The 22,631-nt window shown below is 40.5% G+C and overlaps 1 long non-coding RNA gene across 1 annotated transcript; it reads right to left on the bottom strand.

Annotated features, from left to right (window-relative positions):
- Window positions 1-2,537: 2,537 nt before the first annotated feature.
- On the bottom strand, window positions 2,538-22,584 carry LOC309436550. Its single transcript, XR_014183364.1, has 3 exons — window positions 22,304-22,584; window positions 2,641-3,249; window positions 2,538-2,605 (listed from the first exon to the last, which is right to left on the bottom strand). It is a non-coding gene; the product is annotated as an uncharacterized lncRNA (long non-coding RNA).
- Between the last annotated feature and the right edge of the window lie 47 nt (window positions 22,585-22,631).

Raw genomic sequence — 22,631 nt, 5'->3', positions numbered from 1 at the left:
ATCCCAGTGGCACTGTAATAGCTGAAAAATATCTTCTTCAAGTTTTCTATGCAAATAATCTTTATCCACTTTTAGATAATGACATTTGGGTAGAGATGAATAGATTTCCTATGGGAATGCTTTTATGTCTCATGTGGTATGCAGTTCCTGAAAACAGCAATTGATCTGTGGGGGTCAAGTCTGCTTAAACCATGTTTAATATTACCAGAAATTAGTCCCTCAATAGTCTCTTTTTCAGGCAAATCAATAATCAGCTGGTTTATTTTCTGTATACACATAATACATGTAATATTACTGTTACTTTGCAGAGTTTGTATTTAGCATTTTTCTCATTTTCACATTTACGGTTTTGCTAATGTTAATGGAGATAATCCCATAAAATTAATTTTCACCAAGATTAGTACAATCTATGTGGTCCCAGGCCTTCAGTTTTAGCAGTATTTATACCACACTAGAAATTGGTCTCTTGTGAGAAAATTGCTGTGCAGAATTTCACCGTGCTCATCTGATAGCTATTGAATATGTGTTTGAAAGGAGCTATCATCATCTGTGTTTGTAATTAAAGTGTTTGAGGAATCATCAACAGAAAATGGCAGCTGTCAAAAATCTGGGCTCTCTCTTCCTCTAAGACAAAGTGCTGGTGAGAGGAATTTGTTGCAGAAACACTAATAGCAAACACTAATAGCAGTCTGCTGAAATATAAGTTAGACATTCTGCTCTGATTTTCTAGGACCACTCTGGTATTTGCTTGTACAGACATTGGAGGAGTCATACAAGACCTTATAGGTGCTAAAACTTTCTGCGTTTTCTTATGAAAACTGTCTGCTTAGAACACGTGTATGAAAGTGCATCCAGCCCCACATTTGAGGTGCCTGTGATGCAGGACGTTTGGATTGGAGTTCCTGGGACTATAGGACCTAAGAGCTATAGTGAGCAGTGCTGAGGATGTAAGAGGATAAATAAAAACTGCTGCATTGTCTCAGACCAGTGGTCCATCAAACCTGCTTGCCTACCCCCAACATCAGCTTCTAGCAGATGCTTGGGAAGGAATATAAGAACAGGGCATGTTGATATATATACAGATACTTTCTCCTCATGCACTTACAGATTCTGGCTGGCTGTGACTTAAGGAACTATAGAGCTATTAAGTGTATCCTCATTCTGATGTTCTGTCCTTGTTTGACTTTTCACTATGTATGTGTCTAATTGCATTTCAAACTGTTTTATACCTTTGACTTCATTCAGATATGTGAAACGAGTTTCACAACTTAATATAGGAGTTGTGCCTAATCAAGTGTCTATTCTGGATTGGAGTTTAAGATTTCCCCCTTCTCCCTCCCCCCCACCATCTTATTTCAAAGGCATTTTTAGTGTGACTAGAATTTCAAAGTTCAACACTTATTATCAACCAGAATTTCTGCCCATTTCATCCCTTTGCTGTGATGCTGTGGTATACAGGGCAATACAAAATTGCCCTCTGTGGATGACAACTAAATTGTTCATCTGCATATCATTAGCATTATTGACTCGTCCCTCAAATATCACCAGAGTCTACGGTGCAGCCTGGAGACTGAGTACTGCAAAAGCTGTTGCCGAGCTCCCTGCAGGGGCCTGAAGACGGGCATGCCCAGAACTGATTGTCAAGCAGGTTTAACTAAAATTACAGTTTTGCTACTGGGCCGGATGGGAAATAACACAGCAGATAGTGCCCAAGCTCTCCACACTGATCTTTGCTACAATCCCCTTATCAGGCAAGGCAAGAGATAAGCTAATTTTTTTATCAGGCTTGTCATTCTCAGTTAACACAGCATCAGCAATGCCTGTTTATAAGCAAAATCCAGTCAATATTGTTGCTTTTAGTATTCACACGTGAATATTTACAAAATATTAATTTTCACATTAATTACTGTTATGCAACTTAAATACTATACAATATTTACCTTTGACATTTATCTTACATCTATATAACTGTGTAGCATAGAAACCAAGTGACTTGATGTAGATTAGTAGAGACTATAGCAATGTAGAAAATTTAACTAAAATATCCCCAATCTAAGAACGCATCTGTATTTTGTATTTTTTGAACTAAAGTAGCAACATAGCTGCAAACTTATTTTCTTGCCTAGAATGAAGCTGAGCTTGCACTGAGGTGATCAACTGCAATATGAATACCTAAATTGCATTGGTTGGACCCATTTTACAGAGAGGACTGTGTAGCTCCAGTCCCTTTGCTGATCTGACGACCAGAGTACAAAATGCCACCTTGACAAGCAGGCATAGCTTTTTCATTTGACAGGTAACATTTTCTAGTGGAGCCAAAAGTAAACACTTTTTATATTATTTGTTTTGAGGAGTTTTTTAATGTAAACGTCATTTTTTTGTCTGTCCTTAGAGCTTGATGGAGAAGACTGTGAAAGGGACAATTTCACTGTTACGGAGACTATTCCACTTCACAAAGAAAATTGCATACTGAAAAATCATACCAGTTCTACACAAACAGAGCCAGGAAAAAGGAAAAAAAGTAGTTTGGATTACCAGTGCCCCATGAGGAAAGACTGAAGGAATTAAGTATTATCTCCCTGGGGAAGAGAAGGCTCAGGGGGACCTTCTGAAGAAGAGACTTCTCTTCCCCAGGGAGACCTCACCACAGTATTCCAAGACTTAAAGGGCAGCTACAAAGAATACGGAGGCTCTGTCTTCACAAGGAGCCACATGGTGAAAACAAGGGGCAATGGGTACAAGTTGCACTGGAAGAGGTCTCATCTTGATATAAGAAATAATTTTTTTTACAGTGAGAACAATCAATCACTGTAACAACCTCCCCGAGGACATGGTAGAGTCCTCATAACTGGGCATGTTCAAGATGTGAACAGACAGGGTGCTAGGTAATCTCATCAAGGCTCCCTTTCCCACTTAAGTTTGGGCCAGATGACCTTTCAAAGTCCCTTCCAACCTGGGCTGTTCTATGCTTCTGTAATTCTATTATTTAAATCAGAGCAGGCTTACCCTGCACTTACAGGCACAGCAAGCTCCAAGGACATTAGAAAGACCAGCCCGTATTTGTGCCATTTCCCAGTCTTGCTCCAAGAGGAGATCTTGTTGGGGCTCCCACATGTGTACTTTGCATTCTGTTGCAGAAGGGCTGTTCTTGTGTAAGGTGCATGCGCCAGATGTTTACTGTTCCAGATGTTTACTGCTGAGCCAAGTATTACTTCTTTCGGTCTTCAAGGAAGGGGACAAAATTTAGCTCTGAAAGACAAATGAGAGCTGGTTAATGGAGCTTGTTGGGAAAACAATGTTGGAATAGAGAATTCACTTTCATTATCATCAACACATTTGCAAAATGGCATAATTTTCTCTGTAATTTCATTCAACAAAGGGGAAAGAAAAGGGAGAGAAGTTGTCAAAATTTGTTACTTGTGGAAACATTCTGAGGTGTCTTTTCTTCTTTTCTTTTCTTTCTTTTCTTTTCTTTTCTTTTCTTTTCTTTTCTTTTCTTTTCTTTTCTTTTCTTTTCTTTTCTTTCTTTTCTTTTTTGTTTTTAAATACTGTTTATTTGATTTTATATTTTACTATAAAATACAAAAAGGCCACATGTCAAAATGAAATACACAGGTCGACCTAACACTAATACTTTATGAAATACTCTTCTGCATAGAATTCGTGAAGCTACTGGTGCTGTAGCTAATGAGGACGAGTGGCCAGTCCTTTGACAAATTGAATTTCCATTTTCTGCAAGGCTCTTTCAATAAACTGTGACTTCATGGGGTCTGGAAGGTCATGATTTCTTTCATTACACTCCTGCAAGAGTCAGGTTTGCTCACCATGGCTAATAGCAGCTTGAGACAAGCTACATGGTCTCACTGCCCTTGCCTGGCCTGAGACAGCTTCTAATTGAAACTGTGTCTGTAGTCAGCTTCTGCTACCCATCTTCTAGGATTTACCTTTTGCCGCTGCTATCGTTCCCAACTCACCTAGCATAGGCACTCACTATTTCTCTGCTCTCCCACAAGGTTTTTAATAGCACAGCATGGTATGGTGGTAAGTTTACAAGCGCACCCATCCTTTCAGTGCTGTTACCACGTCTCCCATTGCCACATCGCAATCCACTTTTTTTTTCTCATTCATCTGCTCTATCTTGTTTCATACTCTCTTTGAGACAAGTACTATCACTTTCCATCTGTATCTCAATGTCACCTACCACAGTGAAAGGCCAGGCCAGCTGAGAAATGCTGTTACATAACTGCGAAATAATTGTAATTATCACCAGAGACACATAGCTATTCGTAATCATAGAACAGTGAGAATGGCCTTGTCTTTCTGCTTCCCTGTGGTGTTCTTATTTTCCTTCTTCTTGCTTTTCTCTAAGTTTTTTTAGTTTTGTTTGTTTGTTTGTTTTTCCCAGATACCTTTAAACAACAGGGCCCCTCAGTGAAACTCTCCCCTCTGTATCCATCCACTCCAAGTGCTGGGTAGCACCCTAATTGCACAGATAGTCACAAGTGAGATTTAGGAGACTGGCTGAATGCTGTCCATCTTCATAGTGTCGTGAAAAAAATACTGTGCTGAAGTTAAATAAGAATGCACTGTCATTTGTTGTTCTTCACCTCCTCTCCCACGCTCTGCATCATCCTGGGTCAGTGCTTCGTGCCAGAGACACGTGGCTGCAAGCAAACACACTGCTAACAGGGCCATCACCTCATCTAAGAAACATCTGACTCCAAGCAACCTGCAGCAGGTGTCATAGGTCCTCGCTAGACAGAAAGCTGACAACATCCCATAAGCTGCATCCTAGCCTCAAAGCTCCCTCCTGCCCCAGCTCATCTAGTCTTCCCTAAATCAAAAAGTCCCTTCAGACAGATGGATAACTTTCCCCTCCTTTATTCCCTGGCAGTGAAAAGAAAACCAAAAGCTTGGGAGGCAGCGGAAGGAAGTCTGATTTCTCAGCCTTTTGCAGAAGGATGACACTCTGCATGCTCTGTGATTTTGCTTTTTGACCACAAGATGTCTCCTGCAAACCACAGAAATAGTAAAAGGCCATCAGACAGATTGGGGAGGTGGACACCTGCACAGTACCCAGGCCTAGCACTTAGGCTCAGTTTGTTTTACTTGAACTTGCCTAGTATCAAAATCGACTCAGATTCACCTCACTTGTTTCAGCAATTCCAACAAGAGGTCTGGAGCATGTGAATAATTTCTTAATTTTATTTTAACCCTCATACTATTTTGTTACAGAAGTTTACAAATGCTATGAAAATTTCAGTCCCTGTGAAGTAGTGGTAAAAAAAGACCTTATCACAACAAGCAACCTCCAGGAAACCACCTGAGAGGAGCTTCCCAATGAATGTCCCATCTCCCACCTGAGAGAATAGTCTCCCAATGAGCCATGGTCAGCTTTGAAAAAAGAGGGAAAACCTGCTTAATCTTACCCTTGGAGGGACAGACTAACTAAAACAATCTGTAAATGTTCACAGAGAGAATTTATAAATCCCCTGTGTGCAATAAGAGACCAAAAGACTGACAGACACAAGGCGCTGAGAAATGACTGTGAAACACAAAGACATGCACAGAAACAAAAACTTACTTGAACTGCAACATTTACAGCACACAAGCTTCAAAAACAAGAATGAATTAGTTTGTGCAAACATAGCAAGTATTTAGCTTTTCTTTTAGCAGTTTTAAGCTTGTCCAATACTGGTCCACATTGGAGCGGCCGTGTATGTAGCCTGCATTCGTCCTTTCCTTTCATGTCCAATGAGGTCCTCAGCATGTGGCCAATGTTTTAGTTAATGCATTTCTTCATCCATACTTTAATGCCACATCGAAGAGCAGACTTGCCCTTGGACTGCTCTATTTCTAGTGTAGGTTCTCCTTTCAGGAATGTGATTGGCCGTAACTTGTAATGTAACTGGATTGTTCACTTTGAAGTTAAGAGCTCATCAGGATGCTTGAGAATATTTGTTTCTAAAACATTACACTAAAAAAAAAATGGGGGGAACCCCCCATATTTAGAAATTCAGCGTATTTTAGTTAAAAAGTTAGTATGTTTTATTTATTGGTAGTTTTTCAGCTTGAGGTTTCAGGGATTTTTCAAAGAAACTGGGAAATCTTTAGAGATCTTCTGAAAAAGCACATACTTTTGTCCTCATCAATTATCCTTTGCTGGAAGAAACTCTTATTGAAATGAGTTCTTAAAATTGAAAGCGTTGGTTATATTAAATGACACACGCTTTTGAGTGTGTCATTCAATTTATATTGATAATTGCAGCTTGTAATACACAAAGGTATGAAAAAAGATTAATATTAATTGCATTATTTAGATTGACAGGAGAACTCCCATGACTTAAGCAAATCACAGAGAGGGAGGCAAGGAGGAAACCCTGCTCTAGGATTTACCAATGCTGTGCCAGACCAACAGGCTTGCACAGATTTCTGAATCACGCTTCCCACCTGAAATCAGTGTCAGAGATGTTGCCGCAGTTCTTCCTCCAGGTCTGTGGGGAAGAAGACTTAAAGAACGTACTGGGCATGGTGACCTGCAGTGTTAACTCCCCAAAGCTGTGCTAAAAACTAGAGCCACCACAGACAGAGAGGAGGCTGGATTGCTCCCCACCTTGACAAGATCCATACTCTACAATGAGAGCACCTAGACCAGCAATAGGCTGCTTCTTACTCCAAATCTGAAGAAGTCAAAAGGCCCTCTCTCTTTCATGCATTTGTCTGCTACTTCACTCTACAGGACCAGTACATGTGATATATGTAATTGTGTATTTGAAGGCAAAAGAGCCTGTTGCAGTAAGGAGCAGAAGGGTGTAACATCACCTTGGTGCTTTCCAAGTTACAATCCTGTTTATAAAAGGTTATGCTCTCCTTAACTGTGTTTCCTTTCCTGAGCATCTCCACTGAGGCTGGCACGATTGCTTTATGGCTGTAGGGTCCAACTCTTGTTTAATATAAGGAGTTACCCAAAAAAGGGCAAGTGAAAAAGCCTAGTGGCTTTTTAATAAAGGTTTTATAGGAAATCTAAATTATACCAGAGGCAGTTCTGAGGTATAATACATAAACTGATTTGTGGTCTTCATGTGAAATTGAATATATACCTCTTAAGTGTACTATTAGATATTATAACATTAAAGAATTGCTCTAAGCAGTTCTGCAAATTTCTATCCTTGAAATATTGACTCAACAATTTTGAAGGGCCACTAGGATTTTCTATAAATACCAAACCAAATTAGTTGCACTATGCAATATGCATTATGCAGTTTATTATTTATTTATTATACTTTTTATCCATCATGAATCATCAGTAAAAGCAAATGTAACTCAGAATACCTAGAAAAATAGGTGAAGGTGTTTTAATTTCAAATTAACTGTGGAAAATGTATAAATAAATTGGTAATTACTATTGCCTGAGTTCTGTGATGGTAACTACAGAACTTAATGAGACTTAATTAAGTAGCAGCCACTTTATTTGCTAAAATTGGTAGTTAGGCCTTGAGCTGAAGTACTCTGATTTTCTGAAACCTTCCCACAGTGATGCCTCAATTCCTCAATTTTCTTAGAGCCCATACAATTAACCACATGTGTATATATATCTGTGTGTGTGTGTGTGAGTTTCCTTATGTGTGTGTCTATATGTTTGTATGTGTGTGTATATGAGATCTTGAGAATGCTGGTTAATGTTTGATTTGCATTAACACTTTTATACAGGCTTAAGTGTGTTTTTCCTACTGGTCTTAGTCAGTATACCTGCAATCTGACTAAAACATCAGAACACTTAAGTATTATTCATTGGTGGAGTCACAGACTATGATCACTCAAAACCAGTTCTAGCTTTAAACTCATGAGAATTGGCTTTGCCCAATCTAATCTCTTCTCTCCTTCCCCAAAAATCCAATATTCAGCCAACGTAAGAAGATGGAAACACTACTCAAAGCAATCTTAAACCAGTCTAACATCTCTCATCTTAGCATCTACACTTAACAGGTTCAGCAAGAAACTGAACTCTTCTGTATCAACACAGAAAGAAATTAAGCCTTGCTGTACTTAACCTTAAATGCAACTGTAGAACTAGGTGTAAATCATTCCTTTGCTTCAAATCAGCTGCTGCACTTAATCTGAACTGAACTGAGTGCTTTAACCCTCAGTGTCCTCATCCTTACACTTAAACATCATCTAGAAACTCCTAATTGCCTTTGAATAAGCCATAAATTATTTGCCAGCACGGACTGTGTTTTCCCTGTACATCTTGCAAAACTCAGCAGTAAACTGAACTCTTCGGTTCCTGTTGTCCTGAACCCAAAGCTAATCTCAAATCCTTGCCATAAAATTAATTGTATTCTGTCCCAGAACAGATCAAGCTATCCATTTTTTTTGCCCTGAACTTAAATTCAGCCTACCCTTGATTCATTCCTTATCGAAGCCCTATAGCTCTTGGAAGATCCTGAATTTTCCTGAATGCTTCAGATCCCTGTGAACCAAACCATAACATTAACTCTGACCCAAACACAGGGTTTACATATATCCCAGCAATCCCTCCAAAAACAGCCCAAACATTGAGCTATGTTCCCCTACCAGGGTCAGTTCATTACTTAACTCTGTGTGCCTCTTAGATTCAGCAATCATCTGGCTTTTCAGCCCTCTTAAACCCTGGGTTAGGGACAAACTGCAACCTTAGCTTTAATCAGAGCTCAGAGTTTAATATGCAGCTGTGGCTACCATCTCCATCCTCTCCTCCCTTTCTGGATCAGCCCTTTCCCTCTGAACCTCTAGCTGCACATAAAGCCTTTACTGCACCTACAGCCTTCTTGTCCTGTTACCCCAAAATGCCACCTACTAGCAGTAGTCCCTATTTTAATGTTCCTGTAGAAATACACAGTAAACACAGATTTTTCATGCTTTCTTTTTCAAAACCCAAATCTTTACCCCAATTCTAACACTAGGCTCAGAACTGACCCTTCTGTGTTCACCTCCACCACCCCAGTCATCACTCCATTTCTGTGACAGCAAGGGATGACAAAATTCATCAAGATTCTGCAGCATCCATGAGGAAAAGGGCTGGGGTTACTGTGGGAAAGGATAACATTTAGATGTAAAGGGCTGGTGATTTGGGGCCCATGATGCAGTCAGGATTATGGTTAGAGCTAAAATTCACCATCAATGCTCAGACCAATGAGTCACATTCATTCATGTGCCTGGAAGGTCCATGGTGCTAGGTAAGGGCTTCTGCTGGGAGGGATGAGTGACATATGCAAGATTTGGGAAGGCTGCTGCATCTAGCAGAGGATGGTTAATAGTTTGTGTTTTCAGAAGAAATGACCTCAGAAGGAGTTTTGCTGATTACTGAGTTTTGCAGAGTTTAATGCCAGGAGCACCCAATTATCTTAACCAAAGCACAAATGGAGATCCATGGTTAATGTTTAAGCTAGAAGGAGTGGTAGGGTATTTGGTAGGATTTAGGTCATCTGTAAATGAAATTTTGTTTCTTTGTGGATTTTCCAAGGCCAGAAGGCTTGTGAAGAAGAGTAGGGTGGGCACAGTGTGTTTGTTTAAGATGAGTTGGGAGAAATAGAGGCCACTGCTTTGTTGCCATTCTAGGACTGGGTTCATGGGTTCTAAGTGGAAAGGACAGAAAATTTTTGCTTCCTGCATTTCTCAAGAACAGTACATCCTAAAGATAACCTTTGATTAAAGCTAGGGTTGGAAATGGCATTAAATTTGGAGCATGGCATGAGTAGCTGAGGGCAAGGTTGTGGGGTTGTATCTGATAGAGATGCTTAGGATTATAAACTGGGAGATCAATTTTAGGAGTTGAAAATGGCTTACATTATTTATTAGCCACACGGGAACTGTTTTAGGTAGTTGAACCTGCTTGTAGATCCTTGGCTTTCAGCAACATTTTTTTTTTTTTAATGAGACTGGACATGCTCTTTTCCCCAAGGGAGACTGGCAAATCTGCTGAAATCATGCAGAGACATGAGGCATGGCTACAGTGATGCATCCTGGGCATGAGAGCTTGAAAGAAACTGGGATTACAGAAGACTAGGTAATGTGCCAGGACTTCAGCAGGGAGGTAACCTCTGTGGCAGGCACACAGGGAAGCAGGCAGGCTGGTTTGAGTCAAGGCACTGCAGTGTGGGATCACAGCCGAAGAGCTCACAGTGATATAACTAACTTGAAAGAGGGATGCAGCTGCATAAACTTTACATCCATATTCACTCTAGAGAAGGAGCAAGCTCCCATGATTGAAGCATGATGAAAGGAGCCTTTCTGTGTTTGGCAGCATGAAACGATGCACATTGAGGTCCAAGAAGCAGCTTTCCCGTCTATGAGGGTGCTTTTAACTCTTTTTGCCCATCCACCTGTGCGTACTTGCATGCCCCGCGGAAAGACATAACAAAACTATAATGTCAACAGTCATGAGAGTACATGACCTATTTCACAGAATCACAGAATGTTAGGGATCGGAATGGACCTCAAAAGATCATCTAGTCCAATCTCCCCGCTGGAGCAGGAACACCTGGATGAGGTTACACAGGAATGTGTCCAGGTGGGTTTTGAATGTCTCCAGAGGAGACTCCACAACCTCCCTGGAGCAGCCTGTTCCAGTGCTCTGTCACCCTCACTGAGAAGAAGTTTCTTCTTATATTTAAGTGGAACAGTTTGTACCCATTGCCCCTTGTCCTATCATTGGTTGTCACCAAGAAAAGCCTGGCTCCATTGTCACTCACCCTTTTACATATTTATAAACATTAATGAGGTCACCCCTCAGTCTCCTCCAAACTAAAGAGACCCAGCTCCCTCAGCCTTTCCTCATAAGGGAGATGCTCCACTCCATCATCTTTGTTGCCCTGTGCTGGACTCTCTCCAGCAGTTCCCTGTCCTTCTTGAATTGAGGGGCCCAGAACTGGACACAATATTCCAGATGTGATCTCACCAGGGCAGAGCAGAGGGGAAGGAGAACTTCTCTCGACCTACTAACCACCCCCCTTTTAATACACCCCAGGATGCCAGTGGCCTTCCTGGCCACAAGGGCACAGTGCTGGCTCATGGTTATCCTTGCTCTCCACCAGGACCCCCAGGTCCCTTTCCCCTACACTGCTCTCTAACAGGTCGTTCCCCAACTTATACTGGAACCTGGGGTTGTTCCTGCCTAGATGCAAGACTCTACACTTGCCCTTCTTTCCCTTTGTGACAGCCCATGGAGCCCAAAGCCAGCCGGGCTGTGTGAGCCACCCCCTCCAGTGACCAGCAACCGTGGCTGCTTCTTCTGGGTCAGCCAGCGCAGTGCCAGGCTCACCGCTGTTCTGACAGAAATACACAAACTACAGCGTGCAGAACGAGCACAAATATCCAACAGAGATATTAAAATGAAGCTCATACCCTCATCTGGGGTAAAGCGCCATGTTACTGACTGCAGAACATACACCATCTGAGAACAGCAGAGGGCCGTTTAATGCACAGAGCAAAAGCACAACAGAGAAGCAAGTAGAAACAAATTTTAAACATCGTGATGAGTGCTGTGGAATTTCGGAAAGCATAGAAGAACTTTCACAGGTAAAGCAATGTTAGTATCTGACCAGGACTCCTTAAATATGACTTTCGGACCAGCATCTTGAATTCTCTTACCCCACCCAGAGGTGTCAATAGGTTGTATTTCACCCGTCAGTGAGGTGTTCTGCCCATGCAAGAACATGTTCAGACATAAAAATGCAAATCAATTCAACTCATTCCATTCTACATAAAACAGTGGATCAAATGCTATGTAACAGTTTGCTTGGTAGGTTGGTTGTTTTTTTTTTAATTAACCATTTGCAAAGAGCAAGACAAATTCTTACAGCTTTCTAATTGACATTAGGGCAAGCTCCGGGTTAATTCTTTGCTCTGAGAAAAAATAGCACTGTCATGGCCCATAACAAACAGCTGCTGCTTACAGGGGAGTTTAATGCATCTGAATATGTTGTGTATTAAAATGATACAAAATTTTTCACTCTCGTTCCTTTAAAATTTACTTGTGGAAAGTGATATTTTCACAAACACATTGCTATTTTTGGATATTTTTGTCCTTTTATCAGTGAGTGTCTGTGCTTATGGAGGATATGATGAATTTTTATTTCTAAAAAAAATCTGTATTTCCCCTTTCTTTGGCAGAAACTCCTTCTTTTTTTTTTTTTTTTTTTTTTTTTTTCTCCTCGCTGACAGGAGAAAAAAATAGTTTAAGGCTTTTTTGAAGGGAAATTAATTTCCTGTATAACTTTTTTTTTTCCTCTTAAGTAAGGGACATATTGTATAAGCCTCTCCCTGTGAGCCCCCATACTGCAGAGTGGGAGTTGGACATGCCAATATACTTGCTTCACCAGTTGAAGGATTTGTTGCTTCCCCTGCCACTACTCAGAGATCAGGGTACGAATGCATTCATGAATCTAAATGCACTTATTTTAAATAAAGTGTCCACAGGAACTGCAGAAAAAAACCTGACATGTCAAGATTTACAAGGGTTCAAAGTTAAGCCTTCAATGTGCAGCCTATCCTGCTCCCTCACAAGCATAATTGCCTTCAAGAACATGCATGCTAATTTCCATTAGTGCATACAGGGAGACAGGTATCTCTGTTCATGGATTTGCACATATAGACAATGAACACAAACCATTTTTCAAATCCATGCTGGATACCACTATTGAATTATTGTACTTAGACTGAAATGGTGTAAATGTACCATTTCTCTGCATACAGACATACCAACTCTGTTTTTCTGCAGGAATATATTATGATAGGGATGCCCACAAAAGGCAGGAAGGTTTCCTGGGGTGCCTTTGAAAGCGTTCCCCACAGAAGTTTGTCTTCAAAGGCTGTCCAAGTTCAGACGTTCCTAAGGTGCAGCTTATTTTTTTGAAGTTCTCCAGGAACCTTTGTTGCTGTGTGGCCTCAGGACACTTCTGCTGTTTGTTTTTACTTGACTTGTTCAGAAAAAATACACAAGGATGTATCAGGAAACAAAAATAATCCCTTTACTAGCTTCCACAAGAGGGTGCAGTTGCATTTTGCTAAACCTGGAGCCAACCACAACTAATAAACGAATTGCAGCAACAGCTGCCTAGCTGCCTACAGAAATGACTAACAAAACAACTACAGAAATAAAACCCTCCTCAAGAGCAGTGAAAGACGAGAAAAATCACATTGAAACATGCTGAATGTATTAATAAATAGCACTGTTTGTCAGGTGATGTTGACTAAACCTAATATACTTAAAATACCTTTCAAGCCTCAGTGGGATCCATTTGTAATTCGTTTTCTTTGAGCTGGTAAAGAACCACAAGCGCTCCAACGGGAAGCCCTCAGCTATGAAAACCACAATTCCATTTTAATTTGACTTCCCAGACATTCCCAGAAACATCATGCAGCAGGTAGAGCATATTCTGATTTACCAACACATGCATATGCAATGACCCTGGGCCCTTCAATAGCTGACTTTGCCTTCACAGGGTAGTGGTGAAGCTCAGAGTTGACAGTGGCTATTTTGCATGTCTGACTAGCAAGGGTTGTTTATGTAACTATAGTTTTTATTACAAAAGCACCTCACAGACCTGCTATGGGGATTTGTATCCCATTTTGAAAACTGTACACACAAAGAATGAAAAAATGGTACATGACTTCAAGAACCAGGTGAAGGACTGTATAATTTGGTTGGCCAAATGATCCGTGTGCCAACAGGCATGATGCCAACAGTTGTCTTCAAACACATGGCAGGCTCCTCACTTGGTTTGTTCCTCTGTTCTTCTTGCTTGTCGGTCCTTTAAGCCACCCAAAGCTGTGCATTCTCCATCTCTCAGTATCCTCTGATCAATATGGGACACTTTGGTCTGGCACAACCGACTGAGCTCAAGTGTGGGTGCAATCTGAGAGGTGGCAATAGATATTCAGAGCACTTGGCACTGGCTGGTCTGTTGGTTGCTTTTGCTCTTCAACTCAATGAATTACCCTTTTATTATACTCAGAAAAGCGTGTGATTAACTTGGGTAATAAGAAATAACAGGCTCTGTCTTCTAGCCACTATTGTCAAGATGAAGCTTGCCCTGACACAGAAGAAGCCAGGTCAAGGTTTGTCACATTTAAAGCAGAAGTTGCCCTGTAAAACAGACATTGAAATGGCTATCAGTTCCAGAAAGTCACCAACTCACGGCGACTTTTACAAGGCTACAAAATGGCCTGCCAGCTAATCCTAACTACCCGAATCCTAAAAATTCAGTAAGAGTGCCACATCCTCTATCTTTCCCCAAAATACTTCACTGTCATAGCTAAAAAAAGAGGTTTGTGCCCATTTTTTATAACTGAAGTTAGCAGAATTTTTCTAAATATAAAACAACGATGAATTTTGCTGTGTTTCTAAAGCTAAAAGTATGTTTCTAAACATATAAGCTTTTGCTTGGTAGAGACAGATTAAAAAAAAAAAAAAAAGCAGTGTTCAACTTTTAAAAAATGCCCAGTCCTAGAAAAACAGTTGTGAAATCTCAGATATTATTTTTTCCATTCAAAGACCCACGCCTTCCACCAGAGCTCTTTCAGATTTTTTAAACAGGTTTTGAGTGCCTCTGTGAAACATCATATTTTAAGTGTGTTGAAACATACTAAGTCATAACTCATGGATTTCATCACCTTTTGTTTGGTGTCTATGAGATATACTTACCTTCACATAAAATTCTTATTGCTAAGTTGGAGCAGTCGTAAGATTCTCTAGGGAGGACATTTTCAAATGTGCTCAGTTTTGGCTTGACTTATTCCCTCTATTGCTGCTCCAGAATTTTATGTTTATGGTTTTTAACAGAGAAGTAATTTCTGTAATATTGACTTTTTTCCACAGGAAAAAGTTGGTTATGCCAAAACAATGTAATGTCCCTTTGGGAAAATAAAAAACAATCCAAAATGTTTTGAACTGTCCAAGCAAATCTAAATGTTTTGCTTCAGGAAGGCTTGTCTTTACTCATCGTGAGTTTGTCATGGTTTAGGTCCCTCATTTCCCTCCAACGTCCGTGAGTGGATTACATTTTCCATCAAGAACAATAGAGTTCCTTCTGGCTGTGTTATGATGATGCATCAAAGATGTCCCAAGCCCACATTTCAAAACCAAAATATTTTGGAACTTTCCACATTTTATTTTTCCTCCCAATTAGAAAACAAAAGCAAAAATATGTGACAACGTAGAAGATTCTGACTTTCAATAGGCTTTATTTCAAAGGAATGACGAGTAAGATAAGCAAATTTTTGTGCTTTGGAAAATCTGAAAAGTGAAAGGAAAAATAAGCAGAAGGAAGCAGCATGTGAGCCACACTAATGTAATCTTCAATGTCATGTATTTTTCTTAAGTATTTTTCTTCTTTTCTTTAGCTACACTTGTCTGCATATTTTTATTAATGTTGCCCCATTATTATGAGGAGAATTATAAATGTATCTTTTTATCCTATCATTTACAATTTATTCCATGAGCAGTGAAATACCAGCTATGTGATGTTATTGGGCTTCCACAAACTGTTTAATGAAATGTAGGAAACATAAGATAATAGTGAAATTCGATGTTAGTTCAAAAAAAAAGGTTTTGATATTCTGTTCAAAGTTTTGCAGTTCTCTGAAACAACAGGCTCAATTACTTGCATATTCAAAGAAAGGAGAAAAATAATAATAATAATAATAATATCTGCCAGCTCCCTTTCTTAGAATAAGCCTGAATTTGGAGAAATGTATGTGGTAAAAGCTCTTCTAAAAATAAATAAATTAATTAAAAATAAATCATGTACTTCTAGCAGCTTCCACTTCTGAATTCACGCAATGTATTAGTACTTAGTTTTTCCCTGAACCTTTACAGCACCCTGTTTTCCCTTGTTGAAGAATATGAACAAAAGGTTCTGAGCACCAGTGATGTATCATCACTGGCTTCAGTGTTCATACCAGTGGGCTCAGGCCGGGTTCTCTTCTGCTCCTTTTCCTCTACTGAGGGCCAGATGCTCGAGAAGCACAGTGATCAAACAGCAGGACAAACCAGGAGCCCAGAGAAAAAAAGACAGCAACATGGAAGCAGAGACTTCCTCGTTCATTCATTTCTGTATGGTTTTTGCTTTTTAAGCAAGAGCGCAGAAGGAAAGGGCCGATACCATTTCCCCACAAGAGCTGTTGCATGGTGGGAGGTCCATTCCACCTCTGCGTTCCTACCTAACTGCAAAGAATTGCTGGCTTTGAAGCCTTGCAAGAGAGCATCTCCAGCCTCCTTGGCAATTAGGACTTGTGGGAGGATTTACAGATAGAGTTTTTGGAGAACTTGCTTTAGATCTACTAAGCCCCTAAATGTGAAGTGAGATTGTGCAGAGGCTTACTTACCACCATGTCAGACGTAGATTTATTACTAATACATACTGCAAAAGGTGTATCCCAGACATCTGCACGGGAGACTTGCTAACTTTCAATGGACTGCACCTAGTTTGGAGGTAGGGGTGCCTCTCTACAACTCAGCTGGCAAAGTAGCTTCCTTCTAACATGAAAAAGCAACAGATTTTCACATTGCAAATGTCACAGCAGTGATGCAGGTGATTGCCAAGGACAGTCTCAGCCTAAGAACTTGAAGGTGGGTGGTTAGAGGCAACTGAAAACTCTTACTAACAGTACTGCTGATCACTAACCACAGAAAGACTACTGGCCCTTCTTTCAATAAACCCAGTCCTCTTCCATCTCTTCAGATTTTAAAAATGAGGTTTTCCTCAGGTGCCTCTTCTTGAGTAGTTGTTACCTTGGCTGCCTTGTTCATGACTTTCTCATTTGACCCAGCACAGATTCTCGGGGAAGAATGGAAGAGACTGCGTCTGCTTCAGGGGAGAAAAGCAGATAGCAGTAAGGAAACAAAAGGACATTTATGTGGCATGGGGTGGGAATTGAGAAAGAGCAAAGTAACAGTTAAAAATCAGGAAAATCTAGTTTTTCCTACTCCACATCGCCACTGATCCCTCATCTATCAATACAGTCAAATTTGCATTTCCTAATTTCTGAAATTTCAGAAAATTCAGACTGTTGTGGCTACAGCTGAGGTGGGATAAGAAGTCACTGATCTCTTTATGTTGTGACCTCTTTCCTTGTATCAGAGAGCACAACTGTATATGTCACTTCCTAGCAAAGTTGCATCAACATTATGTCATTTTTTAGAAAACTATCAGATTTAAACTGACTAAAATCATGTTGGTAGAACTGCAAAACTATAGGAAAAAAACCCTCCATTTGAAGAAATGGTGATGAGAAAATGGAAGACGGAGGAGAAATAACAGGGCATGCTAAGGAAAAAAAAAATATTCATCTAACGGCTGTCCAATTTTCTGAGATCTCTAAACGGTACACAACAGCCATGTCCATCTCTAACAGTGAACAGTCCCATCCTGATCGAAGCTCCGCTCTAAGAATTTGTCTGGCATCCCAGACTGAGGGGATGATTTTGTTCCTGGTAATAAACTTCATCACATTCATCTCCAAATTAAGAAGGAAGACTTTCTGGTGCCCAAGGTTGCGACAGACAATTATTGTCAAAACATTAGGGCAATAATAACAACCTGGAATGGAAAATTCAGAAGATCTGTTAAGGATTAATGCATAATAAAGGGCACTGACGCAGGCTTGAAGAATTTGTCCATCTTTCGTCAGGGTGGGAACTCAGAGCAAGGACCACACAGAGTCTAGAGCCAGGCCAAGCATAAGAACTACTTACCTATGAGGATGAGGAGGATAAGATGGGAGAATACAGCAGGGACAAGAATGATGGGGTGGATGGAGGAGAGGCTGATTAGGAAAGGCTGGTCCCACAGAGCCACATTAAGACTATATATGTAGTTGCTATGTCTTCTTGAAAATAAAGTTGTTGAATGCTGTTTTACTTTGCTTCACTTTATGAAGTCAGGTATAAAAGTGCTGCAACAGCACGTGTGTTCAACAGCTAAAATTCACAGTGCTCTGGAAATGAAGAGAATTTGGTACAGAATCCCTAGCAGTGCTCCCTAAATGCTGTATTAACTTGGATTTTTCAGCTAATAACATTATTAAATATTTCTCCTACAGTAATATCTTAGGCAGTCAGCATAACAAAGTAAGTATAACCAACACCTATACAGGCAAGTCTCCCAAAGTCAGCAGAGACTGCTCCTTTATACTGGCTATCAATTGAGGTCAGAAGGCTATGAACGATTCTAGCAGTGATATCAAAAACAAAGTCAGTTGAGGTCAGCTTTACCTCACATACTTCTTTTTCTCCCGGGGACTGTTTGTCCCTTTCCCTTCTGACTGAGAATACATGACCTGCTTTGTGAGGAAGAGAGCATGTGTTCCAAATCTCTCAGAACAGCACAGTGGCCAAAGTAAATGCATTACATTTTTCCAGACATGTATGATATCAGTGGCTTCACTTTTTTCACATATGAAATTTACATGAAAAATAACAACAAAACAATAATGCTTCTTTGCAGCTTCCAAATTAAATCATGCAAGAACCAAAGATACAGGATGTGAAGCTGTTGCCAGAGAAGGGTTGATTGTTAAGTGTTCATCATATATAGCACTGCCCTTGAAACAGAAGCAGTAGTTATTTTAAGTAACCATAAGCAATACTCATGTGCAATTCAAAGGAGATCGGATATAAAGAGATAAAGATTAGAGTACAGCAATACAGCTTTCATTATACAATGTAATCCAGTGTGTCTGATATAACTGGATGTGACACAAATGTAAATAGCAACAGGTTTGGAAGTGCGGGGTTTTCCAAGATGAAGTCTATCATACTTTCAAAAGCAACTTTAAATAATTTCGAAAACAATGTTTCAACCCACGCTTTTCAAAAAGAACCCTCCACACATTTGCTAAAAGTATCATACATGTTAAGTAATTAGTCATGTTACACAAGATCAAACAGAAATACTATTTAAGAAAGAACAGAATATTTAATCTTGCAAATAAATGTGCCCAACAAAATAACAGATCCCAGTCATTTGGAGATGCAGAAGCATTTTACGGCAAAACGGGACATTTGTGACAAAAACGTTTTGAAGTTTAACATAACACTTATATAGAATGCTTGCTTCAGAACAATGACAGATCCATCATGCAGTGACTTAGCACTCCATTTCCTTACTGAAACTATATTCATATGTAATTTGCATTATATCCAAGGAAGATGTTTCACTTTTAGAAATCAATGATTTTATTAATAGCTTCACTTGAAGAAATTAATGTGACCAAAAAAAAAGCCAAACAAACCTACTCATTCAACTAACACTTAGAATATTCAGATTCAAAGGAAATATCTATGCTTTGCTAAACTCCCTATTCTTAAAAATATTTATGCAAGTGCCTGAAAGGAATCATGTGACTAATGCTAACTGATTCCAAGAAGACTGCTTTTTGTAATATGACCACAGAGTAGAATGAGCAATGAGAACCTGGCCCATGAATTTTGGGAGACGCTGCTATAAAACGCCTTTATTTTCCACACTTTTAAGAGAGTGAAAGCTAGGATGAGGCCTTGACTACCATAGTTATTTCCCAAAACGTATGAATGAATTTATGTCCAGTAACACTTCTTCTTTCTTTCAGAAGTTGTTTGCTGGAGACAGTGAACTACTACGATATTTTTCTGTTTATTCTGATTTATTGGAAAGCAATCCCACCAAGTGTTTTCAAGAATGTCTCAATGTTCCTCCTTCCTCCTTTCTGCTCTTAGACTTGTTTTCTCCTTATATCCCTAAAAATGCTTCATTTCGTGTAATATGTACATGATCCTATCAACCATTTAGTAAGTTGAAACAACAACAACAAAAAAAGATTGTAAATAATATTACCTTCTTTAGAAATTAATTCAAGTATATGATGTTAAAAGATAGCCTACATTTAGAAAGGCATTCTACCCACACTAATCGCACAAATCTTTATTATGTTAATGACAACTATAAACACAACACAGTTGTGGACTTAGTGAACGCTTCAGCTTGTTTGAAGGGATATTCGGGAAACTGCATCCCTCAAATGGCAGTGACGAACCCCTACCGCAGCAGTACGTCACATCATACTCCAGCCACGCTAAAGCCTATGAGGGCAGCTCCTCCTTCCCCTTCTTGGACCAAGTAAACAAATGTGAATTTAAACCAAAAGAATAAGAGGGATGGGAAATTCTTAAAAGCAGGCAGTGGCCTGAGCTGATTCAGCAGAGACTGGTGCCAGTTCCAGCTGATGCCTCCTAAGCGGTGTTGGTTCCACCTGGGCAGCTCACAGCACCCTCAGCACCACAACAGACCTCAGAGCCCACCCAGTAACAGCAGAGCACCAGTGTAAAGGAGTTTTACTGACGTAAAAAACAGCGACAAGTTGCAGGCTGGCTCACAGGCAGAAGGTGGCACTGACACACCAAGTCCCCTCCAGTGCAGGATTAAATGGACCAAACCACCACCAGCTTGATGTTTTCAAGTCACCTGTTCAACTTTTCCTTACAAAAATGAGGAACACTCAAGAGTGTCAGTAACAAGTGCAAGACAATTTAAGCAGCAGACAATTTTTCCACTGCAATGAAAGTATGTCTGGCCTCCAAGACTCCAGACTCAAACCCTAATCTATTCTTTCACGCCTATATGGTGGGGGTCTGAGCTTGTTCTCAGTTATGAGACTGGTCATCTCGCCTTCTTTCCAACTGCTCCGCTATTTTAATCACACTGTGCTTGAAATGAAGCGTGCCGGTCTCTCCACTATGAACCGCAGTTGACTACTGGTGCAGCCCCAGTACTACCCGTGGCAGCTGACAGCACACATACACACACAACAGCAAGCAGAGGCCACAGTCAAGGGCTTAGTCTTTCAGAAAGCCACCAATTCATTCCTTATCTTGGTGCAAAGGAGGGAAACCAAGGGGAGAGGCAAGATGGACTGAGAATCCCAACAAACCTTTCGCTGCCACACGGGCACAGCCAGGTGCTGGGAGAACTGACAGCTTTGTAAATCCATCCATCAACACCAGGCCTCGAACCAGCAGTCAAATTACAGTGACAGATGGCAAGAGCCAATATGCCTCTAACTATAAAGCTTTAGCCCAATGCTGAAAAATTTCTTAAGAAAAATTAGTAACTTCAAAACATAATGAAGGTGATGACATACTTAAGGCTCATTCTGTTTTTCAGATATGCAAGTTTTACCATTGGCCTGTAAAATTAACCATGAAGCAATGCTTGCCTGTGTACAAAAAAACCCCACGACTGACACTGGAGATCAAACCTTTCTCTCATTCAAGACTCCCATAAGCCCAGCCAGTGTCGTGAAGCCGTGGCAGACTCAGAGCTCCAACCAGTCTGCAAACACTCCTCCTTAGTTAAGTAATTCATCGCCCAGTTCAATTTGTAAAACTTACTGTTGATTTCTAAATTAAAAATCAATTCTGTATAATGTGATTTAGGAACCTGACAGAACAGGAGCATGATAAACTCTACCACTCTAACAGGATTACATGAGTATGATTTATGGTAAGGAGTCTCCAAATGTAAAACACTTTTGCTTTTTTGTTATTTTATTAACTGCTTAGTGTATTTATGGTCCTGCAAAAGCAAATATATTTTTTATTTTTTATCCTAAATTTAAAAATGTCTGGAAGATAAATTGCACCTCCCATTTCATTTTAAGATTAAAAATATATTATGTTAGAATATCATTAGTGATCAATACAACTACTGTTTTATATTCAGCCTTTGAACCAAATAATGAGGCGACATAAATGCTATTCCAGTGCCAAATTTGACTACTAGAGAGCTGAAAACAACAAAATATAATGCTGAATGAGACCTGCCGATTTGCCCATGTAAATTTTGATAACTTTGATTCTTCAGTGCCTCTTTTCTTTCTTTTCTTTGCCTTCTTCCTGCAGTCCGCAATTCTGAAGGCTGGATGCACTTCAATGACCTTTCTCCATGAAGCCCACCTTGACACAAATAGTTGTTTTTTTTTTTTTCTGTTTGAAATGCCACACTAAGACTTCTGGCATTACCAAGAGTGGGAAACTCGTAACATAAAATACCACAGAGTTAGTGGTGCGTTATTTACAGGCTTGTTCTTTGTTTGCTCAGTGTTTGGGAGACAGATTTATTCTGTGGTGCAACACTGGGCTTTCCCGAGCTGCAAGCACTGCTCCACGCCTGGGGCTGCGGCGCCTCAGTCCCCTGCAGCACACACACTTCAAAAGGACCGTTTTGCATCTGTTTGACCCAAAGTAATTAAATTTCCCAAGCCTAAGCCGTGGCCCACCTGGAGATACCTGGTTGAGGAGTTTTAATGTTATTTTTGTCCGCCTTTCCCACACCACGCCGAAGGGCCCTGCTGCCGAAATCCTTCAGGTTCAGCTTTTATGTGGAGAGCGGCTTTACCGAGGTTACCTGCCCGACGAGGCGGGCGGCTGGGGAAGCAGCTCGGGCGGCACCTGGCACCTCCCCCATCGGCCACCCCTCTGTATTTACCCAGACAAGGGTCCCGCGACTCAACCCCGGCTCCACTCCGGGGAGACAGGGTGACCGGTGGCTGCCCTCGGCCGAGCCGCAGCCCACGCCTCACCCCGGGACAGCGCAGGGCAGCGCACCGTGGGGCCC

This window comes from Streptopelia decaocto, assembly GCF_964273445.1.
Source record: "Streptopelia decaocto genome assembly, chromosome: 2".
Lineage (NCBI taxonomy): Eukaryota > Metazoa > Chordata > Aves > Columbiformes > Columbidae > Streptopelia > Streptopelia decaocto.
This window is presented reverse-complemented; position numbering and strand designations above follow the sequence as displayed.